At 37.5% G+C, this 13229-nt stretch overlaps 1 pseudogene; it reads left to right on the top strand.

Annotated features, from left to right (window-relative positions):
• Positions 1 to 13229, top strand: part of LOC124097448 (short transient receptor potential channel 7-like) — a 162284-nt pseudogene that overhangs the window by 46510 nt on the left and 102545 nt on the right.

The raw sequence follows: 13229 nt of genomic DNA, 5'->3' as shown, positions 1-13229 counted from the left end.
CACTTGATTATAGTGCACGATCTTTTTGATATGTTTTTGTATTTGATTTGCCAGAATTTTATTGAGAATTTTTGCATCTCTGTTCATTAGAGATATTGGTCTGATGTTTTCTTTTTTGGATGTGTCTTTTCCTGGTTTTGAAATCAGAGTGATATTGGCCTCAAAGAATGAGTTTGGAAGTGCTGCTTCTTTTTCTATTTCCTGAAATAAATTGGAGAGTATAGGTACTAGCTCCTCTTTAAAGGTCTTATAGAACTCAGCTGTGTATCCATCCTGTCCTGGGCTTTTCTTGGTTGGTAGGCTTTTAGTGGTGTCTTCTATTTTGTCACTTGAAATTGATCTGTTTAAATTGTATATATCATCCTAATTCAATTTGAGCAAATTATATGACTCTAGAAATTTGTCAATGCCTTCAATATTTTCTATTTTATTGCAGTACAAGTTTTTAAAATAATTTCTAATTATCCTCAGTATGTCTATAGTGTCTGTTGTGATATTTCCTTTTTCATCACGTATGTTAGTGATGAAAAAATCTAAGAGTTATTGGGATAGAGAAAGGCACAGATTTTCAAACCAAAGGAATGCACAATCTCTTCAATGAGATAATATCAGAAAATAACTCTTAGAGTTTTCTCTCTCCTTCTCTTTGTTAGCATGGCTAAGTGTCTGTTAATTTTATTTATGTTTTCAAAGAACCAACTTTTTGTTCTGTCAATTTTCTAATTATTTTTTTGTTTTGATTTCATCTTTGATTTTAAATATTTCCTGTCTTCTACTGCTTTGGGTGTTGATTTGTTCTTGTTTTTAGGGCTTTGAGATGTAATGTTAAGTCATTTATTTGTTGACTTTTTCTTCTTTTGAGGAATGAGCTCCATGCAATGAACTTTCCTCTTAGAACTGCTTTCATTTCTATATGTTGTATCTGTGTTCTCATTCACCTCTAAAAATTTTTAATCTCCTCCTTGATGTCTTCTGTAACCCATTGTTCACTCAGTAGCATATTATTTAGTCTCCAGGTGTTGGAGTGGATTTTATTTCTTATTTTATCATTGATTTCTAATTTCATTCCATATGATCTGATAGAATGAAGGGTAGTACCTCTAGTTTTTTATATATCTGCTAAGAGTTGTTTTGTGGCATATTATATGGTCTGTTTTAGAGAAGGACCCATGTGCTGCTGAGAAGAAAGTGTGTTTACTCATTGAAAAATTAAATATTCTATATATGTCAGTTAAGTCTAAGTTATTGATTGTATTATTGAGTTCTATACTTTCTTTGTTCAGCTTTTGTTTGGAGGATGTATATAGTGATGAAAGAGGTGTGTTAAAGTCACCCAAAATTATTGTGTTGTGGTCTGGTCTATTTGACTCTTGAACTTGAGAAGAGTTTGTTTGATGAACATAGATGCTCCATTGTTTAGGGTATATATATATATATCTTTATAATTGTTAAGTCTTGTTGGTGTATGGTTACCTTGAGCAGTTTGTAGTGTCCTTCTTTATCCTTTTTGATTGACTTTAGTTTGAAGTCTACTTTGTTTCATATGAGGATGGAAACCCCTGCTTGCTTCTGCAGTCCATCTGAGTAGTATGCTTTTCCCCAACCCTTTACCTTCAGACTGTGGATGTCTTTTGCTATGAGATGAGTCACTTGGAGGCAGCATATTGTTGGGTCTTATTTATTTATTTTTTATCCAATCTGCCAGTCTATGTCTTTTGATTGGTGAGTTTAAGCCATTAACATTCAGGGTTATTATTGAGAAATTATTTGTATTCCCAGACATTTTTGTTTATTTTTTGGTATTTAATGTGACTTGGCTTCTCCACTGATTTGATTTGCCTTTAGTGTAATCTCTCCCTCTGATGATTTTCATTATTGTTTTTCACTTCATCTTCTTGGAATATTTTGCTGAGGATGTTCTGTAGTGCAGTCTTTCTAGTTGTAAATTATTTTAACTTTTGTTTATCATAGAAGGTTTTTATTTCATCATCAAAGCTAAAGCTTAGATTTGCTGGATATAAGATTCTTCGTTGGCATCCATTTTCTTTCAGGACTTGGTATATGTTGTTCTACGATCTCCTGGCTTTTAGGGTCTGGGTTGAAAAATCTGCTGAGATACAAATTGATTTCCCCCTTTATATGATCTGATTCCTCTCTTTTGCAGCTTTTAAGTTTCTATCCTTTTTCTGCATGCTAGGCATTTTCATTATAATGTGCCTTGGTGTAGATCTGTTGTAATTTTGTACACTTCATGTCCTATAAGCCTCTTGTATTTGGTTTTCCATTTCATTCTTCATGCTTGGGAAATTTTATGATATTATGTCATTGAAGAGATTGTGCATTCATTGGTTTGAAACTCTGTGCCTTCCTCTATCCCAATGACTCTTAGATTTGGTCTTTTGATGCTGTCCCCTAATTTCTGAATATTCTGTTCATGGTCTTTAACTTTCTTCACTGTGTGATCACCTTTGTTTTCCAGATTGTATACTTTGTCTTCATTATCTCACATTCTTTCTTCCAAGTGATCTAGTCTGTTGGTTATGCTTCCTATTGAATTTTTTATTTGATTTATTGTATTCTTCATTTCAATGATTTCTGATTTTTTCAGAGTCTCTATCTCTCTCTTGAAGTAATCTTTTGCTACCTGTATTTGCTCTCTTATCTCATTGTTGGAGTGATCAATTTTTCACCTATATTTGCTCATTTAGGTCATTCTTTAATTCACAGATCATTTTAATTATGAACCTTCTGAACTCCTTCTCTGACATTTCATCAACTTTGCTGTCCATTGGTTCTGTTATTATAGTGTCCTGGTTTATTTGGGGCACTTTCATCCCTTGTTTTTTCATGTTGTCTATGTGTTTACCTTTCTCACAGTGTGAATCTGAGATATTACAGTTTCTTCCCTATATTCTTGTAGTACCCGTGCAGATTGTACCTCACCTTGTTGTTGGGCTTCCAGACCTTGCTGGTGTCCCTCAGTGAATGCTACTGCATTCTGGATCTGGGTCCTGCATAAGTTGGAGTGGGTGGATCTGGGCTGCTGGGTTTGACCTCAAGTGGTAGTCTGCTGCTCAGAAGGGATGGTCCTGCACCAGAGGCTAGGCTCTGGCAGGTGTCTGCCCTGCTAGGGAGGGGTGGACCAGCCCTGCTATGCGCCTGGACCTCCAGAGGCCCATGTGGATGGATCGAAAATAAGCTTTCGAAGCATGCAACAACATGGTGAATCTAAAAGAGATTATGCTCAGAAAAAAAAGTCAGTCTCAAAGAGTTATATCCTATATGATGTAATTTATGTGACATCCTTGAAGAGGTAAAAATCTAGGGCCTCTTTTTCTGTTCAGCATAGCCATTGCTATGGTCCAAAGAAGCACTGCAGCATACAACATCTCCTAAGCCCTGAATGCTGGACATATTGCCTGGTGTGTTTATTCCTCATTCATTCATTAGTCCCCAGAATCTAAGAATACCTCCTTTCAACCCTCTATTTTAAAGAACAGATTTAAGTGTGCCCTAACAGGAGATGAAGTAAAGAATATCTGGGCCTACCTAGTGGTTTAGTGAGATAAATGACAAGATCCACATTCACATATCTTACCCTGCTTGTTTTATGGATGCCATCAGTATTGACAAGACTAGATAGAACTTCCATCTCACCTATGCATCCTATTTTACCTAAGGATGTTACATACAATTTATGCAAGTAAGAAAGATCTTTATGGATACAAAAGAAGCCCTCATATGATGAACCATGATGTTCACCCTATCCATTCCTCTGAGATGGTCTCAGCAAGGTGAACACCTTCATTCTGACTGATGTAGAGACCAGTAAGTTTACAGACTTCACTGTTAACCTGTATGTAGTGACTAGAGGTACTAATCTGGGAAGAACTTATATAATTACTAGAGATGAAGAAAGTAGACATATTCAGGGTATTTAATATATGAATTAGATCTGTAGTGTAAGGGTTTCTCTGGTATTTTTTATTCTCCTGCTACCCATAAGTCAGTCTTGCTCACACTTTAGTAGTTAATAGCCACAAAGGTTTAAGAGGTTAGGAGTTTGAAATTAATGGATAAAATGAGTGGCTACCAATAAAAACAAATGCCATTTGTAAACTTTATTTTTCTTTAAGTTTTTATTTATTTTGTGATTTCTAGCATTTATCATTAACTATACTAAGCATTTTCACATTTTTTGGTTTTGAATTCTCACAGTGATTGTATGATGTACATATTATTACAGAGGGAAAACTGAGATGCAAAAGACTTAAGTGGCTTGCTCAGTTTCATAATTTTACTGGCAAGTAATAGGATTTCAAACTTCAGGTCCTTCTGACTTCGAAATCTATGTACTTACCTACTACACCATAGAATCTGTTGGAGATTCAGATAGCCACATGCCACCCTTTAATTCCCCAAATGAGTTGAGAGTAAGCCCTAGTTAAGGCCCATTTTTAGAGTGTGCTATGTAGAAGGAAACATGCTGCTCCCAGAGGCAACAGGAAGAGAGGGAGGAGAACAGCATTTGAGTCAAATCAACCTATTTTGAATCTTGGCTCTACCACTTAGTGGCTAGGTTGTCTTAGAAAAGTTTTATGCTGTGAGTCACTCAATAAGCATTTACTGGATGCCTATCATGTTCCAGGAAATGCTATAAGATTTTAGGATATACTTGTGAATAAAATGGAAAAAAAATCCCTGCCCTCAAGAATTTTACATTCTGACATGAATACACAATCAGTGTAACTCCACATCGTGTATAACCACAAAAATTGGAAGTTATAGTCCATATATGTATGATATGTCAAAATACACTCTACTACCAATGTATAACTAAAAGGAACAAATAAAAACTTAAAAAAAAAGAATTTTACTTTCTGGTGGTAGATATTAAAAATAAATATAACAAATAAGCAAACCTACTACATAAGATTGTTATAAGTACAATAAAGGAAAACAAAAAACGTCAGGAGCAGTAGTGTATGCCTATAATCCCAGTGATTCAGGAAGCTGAGGCAGGAGGACCACAAGTTCAAGGCCAGTCTTGGCAACTTAGTGAAACTTTATATGAAAATGAAAAAAAAAAGGGTGGAGATATAGCTCAGTGGTAGCGTATCCTTGGGTCCAATTTACAGAAAACAAAATCAAGGAAGGGTAATGGGGAGTGGAGGAATGCTATGGTTTGGATCATGTATTAGAGACTTGGTCCCCAGGGTGGTAGTAACTTTAAGAAGTGGGGCCTAGTAGAAGGTCCTTAGGTAATTTGGGGGCATACCCTTACTACCACCCTGGGGACTAAGTCTAACACATGATCCAAACTATAGCATTCCTCAACTCCCCATTACCTTTCCTTGATTTTGTTTTCTGGAAATTGGACCCAGGGATATGCAACCACTGAGCTACATCTCCACCCTGTTTTATTTTTCATTTTCATACAAAGTCCCACTAAGTTTCCAGGTTATAAGAGGAAGATAGACATCAAGGCTAGATTTAAGAATTTTTTTGTCTAGAATAACTGAAACTGTGGGGGAAAGAAAATAAGGTAAAGACTCATTTCAAAATTTTTGTTAAATCTGAAATATGCCTATTAGACATTAGAGTGAAGATATAAAGTTGACAGTCAGATATATGAATCTTGAGTTCAGGGGAGAAGGTTGCATCAAAGATATAAATTTCAGATTTATCAGCATATGTACATTACTGAAAGCCATGACACCAGATAAGATCACTAAAGCAATGAGTGTCAATAGATAAAAGGAGACTTTTGAGGACCGGACACATCTTTGGGGTATTCCAAAAAAAAAGACATAAGGAGAATGAGTATGAATCAACAAAGAGTGAAAAAAAAGTAGCAATTCAGGAAAAATAAACACAAAAGTATATTTATATTTGAAGCCAAGTAACTGTATATCAAGTAAGAGGAAATGATCACCTATATCAAAGCACTTGATATGTAAAATGAGGACTGAGAACCAACTGTTGAATTTAGGAACATGAAAATCCTTTATGACTTTACTGAGAAGAGTCACAGTAAATTCTCTGGGCTGGAAAGCCTTATTAAATGGAACAATAAAGAGTACAAAAAGGGCAATTGAAGACAATAAATGTAGAAAACTCTATTGAAGAATTTTGGTGTAGAATGGAACAGAAAATTGGAATAGCAATTGGAGGAGGAAGAGGGGTCAAGATAAATTTCTATTTAAGAAAAGAAAAATAACCACATGTTTGTGTGCTGAGCAAGTAGGGAGAGGAGAAGTTGACAGCACAGGAGAGAATAAGGAAGGTTGTAGGAGCATCATCCTTGAGTAGGCATAAGAGGTTGATATCCAGGATGCAAGTGGAGGAGTTGATCTTAGAGAGGGGCAGAGGCAGTTCATCCAAAGTAAAAAGAGGGAAAACAGAATACATGGACACAGATATGTGTGGGTACATATTTGTGATGGTGTGAGCATGGGGAGCTTCCCTGCTGATAACTTCTATTTTCTTAATAAATAGAAAACAAGGTCCTCATCCAAGAGTTAGGAAGAAGTAGAGATTTTTGAAGATGTAGGGGGGAAAGGTATGAAATGCTTGTTTAAGAGTAAAAGAGTAAATTGCCAGGAATACTAAGGACTACTTGAGGTTATAGACAGTTAACAGGAAGATGCATCAGTGCAGTTGTCTCTTCTCAGACACATTTACTGTACAGAGGCAGGACCAGAGTGGTAGACGATTAGACTCAACTAAGACCAGGCTTTTATCCAGTGAAGGCTAAAATAAGTGAAGCCCAGAAAAGTTGATGATGTGTGCAGAGGTTATCATATAATTAACAATGAAATATAAGCTTTTTAAGGAGGAAAACAGTAACCTAAAGTGGGGAGTATAAATTAGGGTAAAAGAAGAATGGTCAAATGCTTGTAGGTCTGGTGAAATTAAAAGATTACTAATTGGGGTCCCAGAAACAGTGAGCTGGACATATAGGGAGGCGGTGATTGGAAAAAAAAGATATTTGTAGTTGCAATCATGGATGATGCACAGCTACTGAAATAACTAAGAGACTGAGTGGCTGAGTTTGGATTAAGATGAGCTCATTGTAAAAGGATCTGTCAAGAAAGTGAGAGGACAGGGTATTAGGAAAGTCATCTTTCAATATACTGAAACTGCCAAGAATAACAAAAGCAGTAATGGAGGGACAGTGGGAGTGAGATAGGAGTTCAAATCACCAAAGGTGAGAGTGTGACCCATAGATCAGTAACTAACACAAGAAAGAGAAGTGTATTCAGCCCATTTATCTCTGTCTTAGTTTCCTCATCTTTAAGTTGAAAATGGTGATAGCCTTTCCATCATGACTTTTTATAAGACTTGAGCTAGATGATACACCTGTCACCCATTGGGACTGGGGAACCTCAGAATATAGGAATATATTTTTAAAAAATTTAAAGAGCATGTCTGATGTCTTGAACATGTATCTCATCTACCTCAACTACAATGAGGGGTATGTGTTGTAAGGCTCAAGAGCTCAGGGTTGGCCCAATTAAGCATACTCATCATAATTCTTTAGAGGTTTCACCTATAACCCTCTGCCACCATACATGACCATAGATTCTCCTCTCTGGCAGTCTTGGGTTCTCTCTTTTCCCTCCAGCCACCTGCAGATACCAGCCTTATTGACATACAGCCTGTGTCTAATGCAGAAGACAAAAATGTAATTATATACTTTGGCTGCTCTGGTGCCTCCTTTTTGATGGGCAGGCTAGGTAAAAGAGCCCAGGAATTTGACAGCCTCTAATGAAGGAGCACTTCCTGCTTCAAACTCTGCAGAAGATAAACATGTATAGTGCCATATAGCCTGACTTGTTCCCAGTGTGGGAGCTTAGAACAGGGCTAAGGCAAGCCTTTTCTACTTCATGTACCCATTCATGCATTCAGTTACAGGTAGGAGTTTCCACCAAGATTTGATGTATAGTCTAGCCAACAGGTTCCATTTTACCAGGAAAACTGACATTCAGAGACAATTCTGGTTCTCATTGAAGAGGCAATAGGTTGATGCTTCAGGGCAAGGAGATTCAGGAAATGTCAGTTGTAACAGAGGGACTGCCAGAGTTGAATGGGTCAGGGTCAATGTGGTGAGGTGAACCATCTTCTCCATTTTGCTGAGCCCAGTGTATTATACGGTGAGATTCCCAACTCTGGCTCATCGGCACTCTGCAAAATGTTTTAACCAGGACAAACTCTGTGCAAGTTTTACTTGGCATTACCCTTATGGGACCCTAAGGATGGATCCCCAGCCTCCTTCAGCCCTCACTACTTAGAAACCACATTAGCCTCCTTCTCTGCTAACTTAGAGTCTGGTATACAGTAGCTCCTCAATGATGAATGAATGTGAATGGGTGGGTGTTAGGGATGGAGAAGCACAGAATACAACTCTTCATGTCACCACCCAACCACCACCCAATAGATGCCCAAACCTAGGACACTCTAAGTATCTTACCCAAATTTTTCTCCATCACAATCTGCCTAAGGTGAGCAGTCCTTTTTCTACTCATAATTTTCAAATTTCCTTCTTCTACCTAAATTATACATAAAAATGAAGGGTATCCATTCTCATCTGAAAATATTTTCATAATCATTTTCCCTTTCCCAGCAAGCAAGCATTTACTTACCTCTTTCTCTACTGCCAAGTGACATTTTAATGCAGCAGCCCTAGAAGGAGACAAAAAACATTAACTCAGAAAAATAGCTGAGCTCCTGCAGTTTGCCAGGCTCCCACCTATTTGCTGAAGAATCTGGGCTCCGGAAAAGCAAAACTGCTCTCCTATTGCCAACTACTATTTATGAGTCTGAGGGTTGTTGACATTGATTAACATTGAAAGTGACATCTGGTCCTTATGTAGTTTCTAAATAGACTGGTTTCAATCAAGAAAGCAATAAGGAAGCCTCAGGAGGATATATTTGGAGGAAAGTAGTGGTATGAGGGTGACATGAAACATTCTTTTGTCCAACATTTTGGATCATTATCTAAAAATTAAGCTGTGTGTTTGGGAGGGAGAGAAGTTGGTGTGTTGCTAAGAAAGGAAGGGAGGAAATTTCTCAAAGATAGTTGGAAAGATATACCTAGAGGAAGGAAAAGAGTATCCCAGGGGCAACTCATTAAAAAAGTGAAACAACAAAAAGTTCAAGACTAAAAGTGTCTACTCATCAGTCAAGTAATTTAAGGAGCCATGATTTGCCATACAAATGGATTTGTAATAAGAAAGAATCCTGTAAAGTGTAAATTGCATCAGAGTTTTAAATGTGTAAATTACAAGCAATTTTCTAGCACATATAAAAAGCATACCTGTGCATAAATTTCTTCCAACTTCAGTGTGTCAGCCTTATCTTTCTAGTAAATTCCTATGCAGAGCAGTCACTATTTTAGGTTGGTGGTAAATGAGTAAGGTATTATTTCTAGCATCTTTAAAGTTCATTTCCTTATTACTCCTCCCTTACAATTGGCTAGTAATTAGGCCCAAAGATTTGCTGCTTTGAAAAAGCCTGGATGGGCTATGGCGGGTACTCAAATCATTTAAAGAGCAAACTTTAAAAAAATACATTCCTGGGCCTCATTCCCATGAATTCTACAATTTTAGCATGATCTAAAGTAACTCTAATGCAAGTGATCTGTGGACTACACTCTGACAAGTGCTGACTTAGAGAATGTGTCCTCTAGGTTGTGTGTCAAGAGAAACATCCCTGTCTTCTGAATCCAGCAATTGCCCTTGGTTCCAATGTGTTCCATTAAGTTCACACTTGCTGGACAATTGCTGATTGACACTGCTGTGCTGGGCAAGCTTATCTGTGGGGCTCACTGTGACACACCCCTGATTTTTCTTTATTCTGTTAGAATTATTACAGGCAGTTATCTATGCAATGCAAGGATTTTGTGGAAGGCGTGCTGGACCTGTGCTGAGACACAGAAGAGGTAGAGGTGATTTTAAATGGTGATGTGAACCTCCAAGTCTGGTCCAACCACCACCGTCCAAGTTTGAGCCGGATCAAACTTGCCATTAAATATGAAGTCAAGAAGGTAAGATTTCCCATCTTTCTTGGTCTTCCTGCCTCACTTCACAGGGCAGCTGGCCTAGCTTTGTGCTCATATTTCATGTTCCTGTAAAGTGACTGTGATTACACCCAAATTCTCTCCAGACAGGGAACTGCTAGTCTCACAGGGCTGCTCAGATCCCACCACCTTTTCCCACCTCAATTCCCAGCCTCCAAATAGAGAGAGAGGAATCATGAGTCAGTCCATGACTAGACCTTTAACCTGGAGAACAGAAGAGATTTTCAGACTCCAGACTACTGGCAGTAGTGTCACAGTGAGGAATCCCATTACTAGAAAGCCAATTCCAAATCTTGAGAAACAGATAACTCAGGTCTTTCAATAGCATTAATTGTGCAGAAAATGGTTTAGAGTAAAGGATTTGTGGCATCCATGGTCCTCAAAGGATTAGAGAAATTTACTTCAAAGTCATATGAAATCCCTTAGTGGGAAGCTTAAGTACACTTTCCCAAAAGTAAGCTTGTTCCACCTCCTCAATAGATATCAACATGTCTGTAATGACTCTTGTCACCCAATAACCCTTGCATCATAGTGTCTGGTCAGATTAGGGTCCTAAGGAGCAAAAGTCACTTGTATTTCCATTTTATATATATTTGAATTCTGTAGAATCTGCTCTGTTGGCTGACATTATTCGTCTTGATGAAAACTGGAAAGCTCCAAAAACCTGTATAGTTAAATGTCAATGGACTTTCTATATGAGCAAGGCAGAGTGGATCTGTCTTTGAGGATTTGTTTTTTTTTTTTTTTTTTTTTTTTTGATGGGGGTGGCTATTTCACATGTCAAACGTGAAAAGTATTTTTATTACCTCCCAAATTGCCCACTGGAAATGTCTCCTCTCCCCTGATTATCTTACTTTGTGTGAGGTCAACCAGTCTTCAAGAAATGACATGGATCTGTGGGATTCATCTATAAAGAGCTTCCAAGGTTGATAAAATATTTCTGCCATTTTACTTCAATAATAGTCACAAATCCTAAGAAAAAATATTGATTTTTTTCCTAAGACTCTGAGTCCCAAAGATCATATTGATAAACCATGGAAAAGGTAGCCTTGAGATTCATATTAGAAAGCAGAGAGTTTATTGCTGTGCTTGGAAAAGTCAGATTGTGGTTTCAAGTATAATGATATTTTCTTAGCTTAGGGAAATACATTTTTTTAAAACTAAGACAAGAACTCCCTGATGTTTTTTACTAAAGCATGGCAATCACTTCCTGAAACTGCTGAGATATCCATGCCCTTGAGTTCACATAAACCTGCGGTAGAGGCTGCACAGCACTAGTAAAGGTGAGCTTGAATTTCCAAAACTGCAAACATTTTCTTCCCTCCCCAAACCAGAGTATCTTCTTGCCACTTAGCACATGGAAAAAGTGAAGATGTCTTTGAAAAGCCAGAGAACAGGAGATGATGCTTGATGTTTGAAAATATACAGTCACAGTTTCAGCTATTCATGAGCAATTTCAAGAGTCCATGGCATGCAGATATTAGCCATTTTTCTGAAACATAAAATAAGTCTAGCAAAACTGTCATCAATGGTAGAGTGCACAGTAAAGCCAGAAGTCTTGCCACTTCCTCACAGCTACATGTTCCCTCTCATTGTCAATTACCAAGTACAAATGGCCCTGATAATTAATGACAAGAAAAAGTGGAGCCCTCCATAAGCATGATGGTTTAGTTCAGAATTAAAAGCTTTCATGAGGGAAATTATTTGCTCTAGTGGTATTTGCCAATTAGGAGAGTCAGAAAGGTCTCATGAAATATCCATCATGAATGTCAAATGTCTGTTGCCATCCATAGGCAGAAAGATGATCAATGACCAGCATAAAATGCCAGCCTTGCTCATTTCCAGGGGATCAATTCTTTCAAACCATGTATACCATTATGCAATAGTAGGCAGACTCAAAGCTTTCCTTGACATTTATTATATCATGTATTACTGGTGAAAATTTATAATATCAAAAGGCATACTAATATTATAATTCACTTCCATTTTTAATTTATTAACTTTACCATGCTTGCATAGGCACAATCTAACCTGGATATTTGAGTTATAAACTAACTAGCACCAAGGTCTATTTACAAATATACTGCCTTTTATAGCTTATATAGCTATAATAATAAACCATAAAAAATTCCTATGGCTCTGTCTACTTGATGTAAAAACCAACCCATTAATCCAGTAATCCAAAAAAAATAGTTTTTCTTGGCAGTTCCTTGAGTTGCTAATAAGGTGTTACCTTAAAAAGAAAAAGAGAGTGAAAGAAAATGTGTTGTATTCAAATAAATTTGGAGACCTTAAGTTAACATAGTCAAACAGATTTCTATGCTTAAAGACATTATTGAGTCCTTAATGTACATCACTACTCTAGACCTCCTCCTCCAGGGCCCTTTTGGATAACAGTCTTCTCCATCTCTCTATCTTAGCCCCAGGGAGTCATACCTAAATATCCTTCTCAAAGGCCTTCTTCTCATAACATAAACTGACTCTAAATAAATGCATAGGGGATTTCCAGCCCCACCAATTATGAAGACCCATTCTGGATCCCAATTTGGCTCATTTGGACCCAGGCTGTACCCCTAAAGTGAACCCAGTGTGTGGTGTGCTCAGTGACATGTCACAGACATCAAGACCCAGGTCTTGGTGTCCTGTTCAACTTGTTCAATGGACCAGTTGTCTATTGGACAACATGTCTCAGTCTTCTTTGTTGCTTCTCCATCTCTGGACTTACCATAATGATGTTTTCCCTTCCTCTCCCTATATCATCTCTTCTCATCCCTTCCTCCAGTATGCCTTAATTAGGATCAGGTGAATATCCTAGTCACTACAAGAGAACTATGTGGTCATTAGTCCTGTAGGCTCAATTGTTGAAGGAGGATGGAGCAAAGAAACTCAGAATGTCCTGTTCGCATGACAGAAGCTATAACTTCATCTTAAAAGGAGATAGACATAATTAAGCAAAGGCCTGCTACTGAAAAAAATCACAAGAAGACATGAGAATATTTTTGGCAAAATAGATTATTATCAGAACAGAAAGCATATCTGTTACCATGCAGCATTTCCAACAAGGGTAATTAGTTCCATCTAATCAATCATTTTAGCCACCACCCATAGGATCTACCCATAGACACTGACCTCAGCCTGCTAGAGAACC

The sequence above is a fragment of the Marmota monax genome, unplaced genomic scaffold, assembly GCF_021218885.2.
Source record: "Marmota monax isolate L192 unplaced genomic scaffold, Marmota_monax_Labrador192_F-V1.1 WCK01_AAM20220418_F8-fsc00419, whole genome shotgun sequence".
NCBI lineage: Eukaryota > Metazoa > Chordata > Mammalia > Rodentia > Sciuridae > Marmota > Marmota monax.
This window is presented reverse-complemented; position numbering and strand designations above follow the sequence as displayed.